Source organism: Passer montanus, unplaced genomic scaffold (assembly GCF_014805655.1).
Source record: "Passer montanus isolate IOZ18808 unplaced genomic scaffold, ASM1480565v1 scaffold25, whole genome shotgun sequence".
Lineage (NCBI taxonomy): Eukaryota > Metazoa > Chordata > Aves > Passeriformes > Passeridae > Passer > Passer montanus.
The window spans coordinates 3,599,434-3,610,285 of NW_024367149.1; the positions used below are offsets into that span (position 1 = coordinate 3,599,434).

Genomic DNA, 10,852 nt, shown 5'->3' on the forward strand with positions numbered 1-10,852 from the left:
ACAGGGCTGATAGCTAGAAAATGCCAGACAGCCATGAACCACAGCTCTGACAGTTCAGAAGGACACCACCCCCTGCCTGTGTTCCTACTTGTCAGGGTCATTCCTGGTCTGGGTCGACTGAGATTAATATGTATACAGTTAAATCAGATGAAATGTGTACTAGAGAACCACACTAGACCAAATAATCCAATCTACACTTTAGACTCTCTTCCTTTGCCTCTGATTGGAGATATTCTCATGTTGTCAGCTGTAACCCCAAACCTTATTTACAGAAATATCCTGAAAGCCAGCCTAATCCAAACCTAAATAGCGTCTGTCATGCTTCTTTCATGATGCTATTTAGTACAGCAGACAAAGCAAATTGAAAGGCACTTTTTTTTTAGTTTTATAGATGTTTTGAACTCTTTCCCTTCAGAGCTCAGACCCACAGGGAGGTAAGGGTTCAAAAGCCCAGCTTCTGCTACAGACCTGGTGAGAGTCTCTCCTGAGCTGAGTCTCCTAGCTGTTAAAATACTTTGGCAAAATCAGTCAGCTCATGTCATAGATTGCTTGTATTAAAGATTTTCTATTGCAAAAGCAAAATGTGGTGAGTGAAACTTCTTGGTAATTTGGCTTATGCTGTTTTCTAAAGAGTTCCCACAACAAATCTAGAAAAGCAAATCCTTGGAAGATCTAGAGCAAGGGGAGAGCAAACAAAGACTTTGTAGCCTAGCAAAGTGCTTGCTGAGTAATCTGAAGACATGAGGGTGAACTCTAAACCCTGCAGAGATTTCAGTCCTGTCCCAACACACAACCATACAAACCAAAACAAACATGCCACAACTAAGCCAGTCTTCTCAGGTCTAAAGTCAGCATTATTCTGGTGGTTTATATTGGAGTGTTCTCTGCTCTGCCTTTTTACCACCAAACCCACTCAGAGCTGATTCATTCTCTGCACAGCAAACTGAGCAGAGCAGGGCTGTGTTAGCTGAGGAGGCACAGCAGGACAGGCTTGTGCAGGCAGCCACCCCTGGGACACACAAAGCTTTGTGCCTTTGCCCAGCTGAGTTCTGACCTTCCAGCCAGGCAATGCATCCTCTGGGGTGGCCAGGTTTGGAGATGGAGCATGGGCCACTTGTGTGGGCTTCACCTTTCCTGTGCAGCAAAGAGAACTGACAGAACCAGAAACCAGCTGTTGCCAGCTTATGCATTTCTCCTTGAACACAGCTGTTGCCTCTGATGGGGTTTAGTTTTAATGCCTCTTAGGCTAAGGCATGATTGTATTTCTAATTAGCAAGAGACCAAAAGTCAACCTATTCACTGGGGTTTAAAGTCAGAAAGAAAGAAATACAGGTAAGAGAAAACCAGAGTTTGAGACCCATCTGCCTCCTGTGACCTTCCCTCCTCCTCTCTCCATACACATGTTTTGAAGGGAAGGGGATCTGAGAAGCTGAGAAGTGACAGTCCTCGAGCTGCTGTGCCATGGGCAGGGCTACCTGTGCTTCATGCCATTTCTCTGCCCACGCAGCTGTCCTTCAAGTCTCAGTGTCTGTATTTTAGCTTTGGACACTGTATTAAACCATCATGTCACATTGCAAGTCTGTAAATAAGGTTACAGAGGGTGTTCAGGGACAGAAACTGCCACGAGGAGCACTGGAGTGGACAAGGCAGTGTGTGGGTCTTGTAAGACAGATCATCCATAAGGATTTCCCATGGATAACAGTCTGCTGTGCTTGTTACCACTTAAAGGAGAATGAAAAAGACATTCCACTGATCCAGGGAGCAGGAGTACAGAAGGAAGCCAGGGAGGCAGAGCAGTAAATTTTCAGTAATGAAGACTATGAAATTATACAGAACCTGGACAATTTTACTAGCCAGTGTTCTTCTTATACCCAGGGGAGAACAGAAATGCTACTGTTATTTCCCAGACACGTGTGAAGGAAACAGGAGGCTGCACACCTCTGCATTATTTATCCTTAATTTTCTGTAACTACATCAAATCAGTATAAATGTGGACTTGTCATGGGGGAAGGAAGACAGTGCACCTCCTGAGCCTCTGCCCAGACGTTCATGTGCTTGCTACCTCTGCTTCACTGCATAGCAGAAGTGAGACAGGAATCTTATTTCCAATATTCCTTTCCATCCCCCACTAAGAAAACAGAAATCACGCACTTACTGTCCATAAAACAGCCAAATTGTCAGTCCTACTGATACATACCAAAGTGATAAGCAAAGCTGGAAGACCATGACTGCAAATATAAAAGTCTCCCAGCAGTTTCTCAAAATTGGTTGTGGTTTGGTTTGTTTTAATCTCCCAGAACTTTGTAATGTAACAACGGGCTTCAAAGTTCCCCACCCAAACACATTTGAATGAAGACTCTTCCTCACTCTAGTACTAAAGGGGTCATGTTTCCTCAGACCTGAAAAAAATCAACCTTCATCCAGAGCACAACTTCAAAACAATGTCAGAAGATTAATCACTTAGAAGCTCCAAGAAAAGGACCTTCTAATTGTGCCTGGTGACAGAGAGCTTGTGAAGTAGATCCTCTATTATAGTTAATTCTGCAACATTGGTAAGACTTTATAAGACATCATTAACTACTGCACGAAGGAAGAATAGATAGGTCGATAATCTTATGCATTTTAAATACAAAGGGATTGATTTATTCATCTGCCTGACAGCCTGCAGTTTTCCTTGTGCTTGTTCCCACTTCCTGTCCAATAAGTGTATTTGATACTCAACGCAGGTCTGCGTCACATGCCCCAGCATTTTAACAATGGTTAGCCTCAGTTCCTCTGTAATATTTTTCCTATTCAATGACCCATCAGCCAAATAACCCCCTGAACCACAAAACCAGCTTGATCTTGATCAGACTGACAGTGGTCACAGCTGCAAGAAAACAAGTACATGTTTGTTCCTACTGTTCAGCTCCCTCTCTGTTTACAGGTAGACCAGATTCCCCACCCTCAGATCAAATAAAGAGCTAAGTTAGTTTCCAGAGGTATCCTCCCAGTCATAAAACAGGTCTCCCTGTGATGAACTGCCCAGAATTAATATATCCCTGCAGCAGAAGCCTTTTGCTTGCTCTCTTTGAACTACAATGGAACATCTGTTGACAATCTCCCGCAGGGTAACTTCTCTCCTCCCCTGTTTTAATCCTCTCTCTCTTTCAGAAGTACACATCAGCTGCCACAGGACGACTCTCAGAAGCATTGGAGTGTTTCCTTTCACTGGTCTTTCTTGGGACTAGTAGGAAGAGGGATGATCAGTCAGCTCTGATCAGTATTTTCTTCAAAATTTACTGTTATGTCCTGAAGCTTTTGATGCTGAGTTACAGGTTCTGCTTGGAACATGACAAGATTCATGGGTTCTTGAACATTACTTTCAGCCAGATTTAGACACTCATTTGATTCTGACTGAGAAGAGTTTTACTAGGGACAACTGCAAATGAGCAAAGTGTTCCTTTGCACTAGTCCTGGCTATGCCTGCTGATCACACAGACAAATAAACACAGCTAATTGCTAATTGCTTCAATTTCCCTTCTGATAATCTTAGGGGCAGGATGAGACATTTTGCCCACTTTTTCAAAAGGATCTCAATATTTTTAGGTGGAAGGCAACTGTGGACAAGACTATTTGTGGCTTTCTAGCAGAAAGGGAACCTGTTTTCACAAAGGACTTAGAGATGCACTGGGAAAAGAGCATCCTTTATTTTACAGAGTCTAAGTTGGTGTCATTCATTCACTTCTTCCCTTCTCCTTCAATAGACAGCAATTATAAAATTAAGTTATCTCAGAGGGAAATGGAATAAAAAAATTCAAACCACATAAGGAAATTTCACAGAGCCCTTTTCTGTCACTGTGGCACTCCATTCTCATAAAACAAACCAGCAACCTCCCCCCTATGAGCGTCATGGAATTTTCTGTTCAAATAACAACATTTCTCCACCTGTTTTGTGGCACACAAGAGGAAGCATTTTACCAGCACTTGTCAAGTCAGCTGCTCCATATTGGGTTGTGACAGGGTAAATCTGTGGTCATTCTATATCTGTTCTGTTCTTGCTGTGCATAGTCTCCCTAAAAGGAACAATCCAAGCTCAGCCCTACATCCCAGAGCTTTAGATAGCCAACAGTGTAAGAACAGCCCAACATCACACAAAACTTACTGTATAACTGGGAGAAAAAACCTAAACATTTGAAGGCATTAGTAGAGAAAACACACTAAATTCTCTCAATTTGTTCTGGTCCACCAAGTGTGAGCTCAGAGGACAGAATCATATATCCCATCCCATGGGAGAGGGCTGAAGCAGAGAACTGTAGCTAGGAATTCTCTGACCTTGGAGGAACACCCCCACTGTAGCCAAGCACCACAGCATCTCTCTCTCTGCAAGCCAGCTGGCAGCTGCCAAAGCTGATTGACAAATCACAAATCAGGCCCTGCACCAGTGCCTGTCCCCTGCAGAGAAGGAGCAGAACACACAGAAAGGGTAGAGGGGGCAGGTCTGAACAAGGGGACATGAGATGGCAAACACAGCTCGGGTCTCTGGCCGAGTGTGGGACTGGGCAGACTGTGAATGATTTCTCAAAATGGCTGTTTCCCTTCCTGGAGCTGCCCCCCTTGGATCAGCCCCACACCTCACAGCTTCCACTTGTGGAAAATCCAGGGCACAAACAAGTCAAGAAGAGTTTGCCCATCCAGGGAAGCCAACATCCTTTCCATTTTCAGTTGTTCCCGACACTAAAGAGTGCATCTTTAGTTAACATTAAAGGTCATGCAGCTCCAGCCCAGGCAGGTCATTGCTGAGATCATCACTCCAGCTATTTCTAGCCACTTCTCCAGCACTGCTTTCTGCCAGCTCAAAACACAGCCTGGAGATACATGTACAATCTACACCAAAAGACCAAAGAATTATCCTTCCCTGCTCTCTTACCCCATGTGCCAGGCCTGAGAACAGCAGCAGTCTGTGTCTATCCCCTCCAGCACTGCTGGTTCAGTGTGCAATCACCTCAAACCCTATTAAAAACATCCTCATTTGTCTCCCACTGAAACAGAAATACCAGTGAGCATCCTCACAAACCATGTAAACTCAAATAAAAAGAGGTGCCCATGGTTCCAAGTGTCCTAGGCTAGCAAGCTGCCAGCACAGCTCCTGGGTGCCCCTGCCATAATAAGCCCTGCAGGGTTTCTGATGCTACTGTGTGCAAATACTTGCTGCAATAGTGCAGCAACAGGTACCTAGCTGCTTATTATTAAATTGTTTGAACGTTTGATCAGTAAAGCTCTGTATAAGAGTCCCCACCTGAGGGGAGCATGTGCCTCAGAATAAATGCTTAACCCTTTGATGGGACATGCAGGCTCTTCAGGCATTGCCCTAACAGCAACCTGACATGTTACAACTGCATCTACAAAGCAGTTAATTGTAGCAGGTTTGCTAGTAAAGTCTGAATCAGCAGGATTAGTAAATTGGAAAAACAGCACACAGGGCAGTTTAATATGCCTTACAGCCTCCATTCACAAGAATCTTAAGCATCTTACTAAAGTAGGGCATGAATTTTTTTTATTTTAAAGGAACATTAGCCCTTTGTTCCTGATTTCTTTTAATGCTAAGTATTAATGCAAACACAAGGGGGTTTTATATCCTAAAAGCAAGGCATAGATCCAAAAGGATGAAGAGGCTGAGAGGCAAACCTTGAAGTGAGCAATTTTCACCTTCTCACTGGCTGTGTGTCAGCACCAAAACAGAGATGGAGCCACATTAAAAAATGGTATCTTGGCACTGTCAGAGGAAGTGATAAGCATCATTGGCCCTCACATGCAGCTTTTCATTACCCTGACACTGCATGGGGAGGGAGGATGAAAGAACAGACAGGCACACACATGTTACCTCTGTCCTGGCATAGCAGTGCTGCTCTCAGAACTAAGTTTTAAATCTGGCCCAAGTGCTAGGCCACTGCTCCAAAATGCACTGTCTTCCTGCCTTTAGGCACATAATACTCATCCCTCCCAGTAAAACTGGGCCCAGCAGGAGCCTCTCATCTGGATGACCTCTGGAATGCCCTGAGCAGCAGAGCTTTGTCATCCACAGCACAGCAGAAAACCCTTCCAGGTTCTTAAGATCCCGAGGGTGCAGGATCCAGCCACACTTACCTGCAGGCACCTCGATCTCCATGGCACTGGGGAGCTCATTGGAGCTGAAGTGTCTGGGGTGGAACCTCAGCCAAAGATGCAGAGAACCACTCTGCCTCTCTCAGCAAGTTCTTGCTTCTCTCTAAAAGAAATTTTAAAAAACAGCAGATTAGGCCAAAATTTCAAGGATAAAGTTGCTGAGTTTAAGCATCCTCTGCCTACCTTTTGTGACACTTGTTGCATATGGAGAAACTGCTGTTATTCCAATTTAATAGCATTTACTTAGTCTTACATGGGTACAAGCAGTGGCACAAGGCAGCAAACGGGTTCCATGACAGGCAAGAGAACATACTGTCAAAAATGTTCAGGCATTGGACTTCATCTGTCTGTGGCACCAACAACTTCAGCCAGCTCCACATCATTCAGGTTTAAACCACCAGGAATTAACCACCTCATTTCTGCTCTGAGACACAGCCACAATGCCAAACCCTTCCCATGCAGGGGTCAGTTTGTGTTGAAAAGGACAACAGGACACCTGACCTTACCACGAGATCTCTAAACCAGGGGCTGGAAAACCATATCCCAGACTGTTACTAATGTTGGAGTAAGTGTGAAGTCATTCCTGTGATCTATTCTTTCCCTGCAAGTGCCATGGATGTTTCTTCCTTCCAGAAGGGACTTTTCACTTGATCTTTCAGATCAGAGACTGTGAATCTGATTGAAGGATAACACTGACAGTCCCTGACACTTTGGAGCAGTTTCTGGAGTGAGGATGGGGTGGCACCACTTTGGTGGGGTTTCCAACAGTTGTGCCTCATGCAGCAGAAGGCAGCTCTGCTGAGCAATTCAGTTGTGTTTTCAGAGGTGAATGGGCTGGCAGCAGAACCTCTGCCTCCCCACCTAGCCCTGATCACATTGTTCTCTCAAATGTGCCAGCACAATTTTTTCCTGCAGCAGCACTGTGAAGCACACCACTCCAGGGGAAAAAAAAACCCAACAAAAAAGCCCAAACAATGACGCAGTTGTTAGAAGCAGCTCGGCTCCCTGATCAGATTTACAGCACACCAACAACTGCAGCGGCAGAAATTTGGGAGGCAACGTGCTGTGAGGCCAGGGCAGGAAAATGCAGAGAGATTGGAACATTTTAAGCTGATGTTGACAGCACAGACAATGTCTCATGAAATCAGAGCTTAACAGGTGGGAGGGTGACATAACACGGGAAGGCGTGAGGCTTTTATGGAAAGAAATAGGGGATCAATATTTAATTAAAAAAAACTGCAATGAAGTTGCATTATTGAAACCATCTCACCAAGTTGATACAATATTTTTTATCAAAGAAAACCTAATAACGAGTCTACATTAACCTCCAGACTCAGTGTTCACCAATACTTCCCCACTAATAAAAATAGACATTTATATGCTTGTGGTCAAGAGCTGGAAAGATCAGAAAAACTGACAAGGATTTAAGATGTCCTTTAACTCCATTTCAGTTACCAAATTGCCCTGGCTGTTCAAACAATTTGTGTGAGTGTCTCTCTCTCTCACATTAGGTTCCTACCTAATGCAGAGCAATTGTTCCTTGCCAGGGTCAGAAAGAGGTTTCAGGAGCAGTGGATGGAAAGCAGAAGGAAAATCCCTTCTGTTACAATCAGTACAACATTGTGTCTTCCTCATTTACTGTTGTGGAGAACAATGAGAACTAATGATCCTTTTTGTATAAATGCTTCATGATAACACCAAATCACACTGCAAGCCACGTGACAGCAGCATTGGCCCGAGGGAGATGAATGAGACTGTTGTGTTTTTCCTAATAATAGAAAAACCACAAAGCCATACCTGGGACACAGACGCCTCACAGACATATTGCTGCCCTCCCCCAGGGAAGTGAACCATATTGTCTGGATGCTGTTTTGGTGTAGCACAAAGCTGTCGGAGGCAGAGAACGCTGGAAGCAGTGACATGAACTCTCAGCCAGACCTGTGACATTCGGACATCTGGCAGCTGTCCGAGGGCAGCTGGGGTTGGACAGAGGGCACAATGAAACCCAGCCAAAAAGATCTAAGGATCTTCAACAAGGAAGCTGAGATGTCACTCATTTCTCTTCAGGGAGCAGGGCAGAGCCCTTGGTAGGGGTGGGGGAGAGCAAGGGCCAAGCCAGCAGAGGTTTGAGGCACAAACAAAGCCAGTTCCCACCAGCCGAGCTCGGGGAGAAAGGAATGTGAGGGATGGGGAAACTGGGAGGAATTAGAGCTCAGGCATCTCAAAGGAGCACCTCTTCTTAAACTCACCAGTTATTTCAGTCATTGCAGTAAAGTGCAAGTAAAATATTGTCCAAACAGCAGCAAGGAGACTGCCCTGACAGAGGGCCTGGGCAGGAGACAGCAACACTCCTGGTGAAACGAGGCAGGTGAGGTGGCTCAGGAACAGCTCCAAGGACAGCTGTGCAGGGAACAGCAGGTACCCATCCTCCACGCCCACGTGGAATGAGCAGATGATGCCAGCCCTCAGGATACAAACATCTCAGCACCACAGGCTGCCCTTTAGAGTCACAGAACATCCTGTGCTGGGAGGGACCTGCAGGCACCCAGCTTGTGGTGACTGGGAGTGGGGCTGCCATGGAGCCTCATCCCCAGTGGCACAGCTGAGCAGGGCCAGCACTGAAGGTAAAGGGACAGGGAGGGCCCAGGTTGCTGACCAGTCACAAAGGAAACTGAGGCACACAGGGGTAAGGCATGCAAGATGAGGGGAATAGAAGGCTGGACTGAAGGGCAATAAATGGTGAGTGCCTGAAGGGGTGTGGGGTTGTGCTGTATGGTGACACTCTGTGTATCGTGGCTGCCTTGACTGACTGAAGGGCAATAAATGGTGAGTGCCTGAAGCCTTCTGATGGGGTGTGGGGTTGTGCTGTATGTGACACTCTGTGTATTGTGGCTGCCTTGACTCTGGCATGTGCTGTGACAGGGACCCTCAAGGATTGTTGAGTCCAGCTCCTGGCTCTGCAAAGGAAAACCCCCAAAATCACCCGAGCATTGTCCAAGTGAGCTCTGGCAGGCCCGGTGCTGTCAGTCCTTCCCTCCATGAGCTGCCTCAGAAGGACTGAACACCCTGCCTGCACTCACCCTGAGATCAGCTCCAGGACAGGCAGACACAGAAGCCAAACCTGCCTCCAGCCTTGCCAGTTCAGGGTTGGAATGGAAGAGCCCACCTCACAGAGCTGGCAAATCTGTGCAGTAAATCCAGAGCCACACAGGGAATGAGCTGAGCTCCGCAGGCAGGCACAGCTGGCAAAGCACAGCAGGACGAGAGATCAGCCCCCAGCACCTCTGAGCTTGCCCACCCAGCGCCTGTGGAAGCATTTCCAGAGCAGGGCTGTCCTGCAGAGCCCTGAGCAGCCGCCAGCCAGCAGCACCCTCCTGGGACACATTCCTGCCTGGAACCCGGGATTCCTGGGAGCTGTGCTTTGCTCCTGCAGCCTGCTGGGGCTGGGCATCCCCTGTTCCCTGAGGGATATCCCCTCCCCCTGGTGCAGCCCAGCCTCTGGAGAGTGCTCCACACTTCCACCCTGGGTTTGTACAAAATGTAGGATTGTGCTCTCTTAGACTGAGCTTTGTGGCTGCTCACCTGAGAGAGAGGGGACAGCCACTTCCAAGTGTTTCCCAGAGGCAGCCTCAGATCCAGCACAGCATTAAACCCTTCAGAAAAATCTCAGAACAGCCAAGAAAAAGAAGAGAGCTGGACATATAACATGCCAACATAGGCAAAACCCTCCCTGTGTCCAGATCAAAGATGCAAAGCCCTTCCTGCTTTATATCCAGCTCTTTCTCTTTGCTGAGCAGGGAGATGGAGCAGCCTTGTGCCAGGCTACACTCAGCCTGTTGTTTCTTCAGCAGGACTTCAGAAACCTCGACAAGAAGTGATCTGTGTAAGAGGCCCTTGCAGCTGTCAGTCTTTGTATCCACTGCCTTTACTTTCACTACTTCATAGCTTATGGATCTGCTCCTGCTGGAGCTCTTTCTCCTGTTTTAGTCAATTCACAGACTGAGATACTCAATTATATGAGCGGATGGGTGGAAACAGATTTTGTATGAGGATTACTTACAATTTAGTCCAAGAAAGAACACAGTTAGTGGTCTGATTTAACTTCACAAGCTGGAAACACAGGGAGATCTGGAAACAATAAACTGTAATTCTAAACATGACTGACAGGATCCATCTGCCCTCCCAGTTCAGAAGGCATGGATATAACAAGGAGGAACTCCTGGGGTTCTAGAAGATATAAGGAAACTGCACAAAGCACTAAGGTTGCATATCTGAGGTAGTTCTGTCTCCAAGAACTTACACATTTGGTGTCCTGAATGTCATGAAACCCACGACTACAGGTTGAAGAGCATTCACAAGTACTATAAAGATTGTGATAAGCAGCTATAAAGATTAGGGTAAGGAGATCCAAATCTGAGGCCCAGTCTCCAGTATGGCAAGTGGTAGGGAATACAGAATCTGCAAAGAATCTTTTGGAAGGGGAGGGAGAAAGCATTGCCAGCACAGAGGCCTCACTGTTTCAGCGAGCAACACCTTTCCACAGCACAGGTGGGGCATTCCCACAGAGTGTGAGGTCAGGAAAAGACGCCTAATCTCTGGCGGTGTGCCAGGCCCGGGCACAAGGCCGGGGGCGGCGCGGGGAGCCGGGCCGGCCTGCGCTGGCTGAGCATGCTGGGACACCGAGTCCCCTCCGGGCGAGCCGGCGCGC

The 10,852-nt window shown here is 46.7% G+C and overlaps 1 protein-coding gene across 1 annotated transcript in view; it reads right to left on the reverse strand.

Annotated features, from left to right (window-relative positions):
• TESK2 (testis associated actin remodelling kinase 2) overlaps positions 1–6,208 on the reverse strand; it is a 103,696-nt gene extending 97,488 nt beyond the window's left edge. Inside the window, exon 1 of the mRNA XM_039711404.1 lies at positions 6,127–6,208. The gene's annotated coding sequence lies outside the window, so the exon portion shown is untranslated. The remainder of the gene's footprint in view (positions 1–6,126) is intronic.
• Between the last annotated feature and the right edge of the window lie 4,644 nt (positions 6,209–10,852).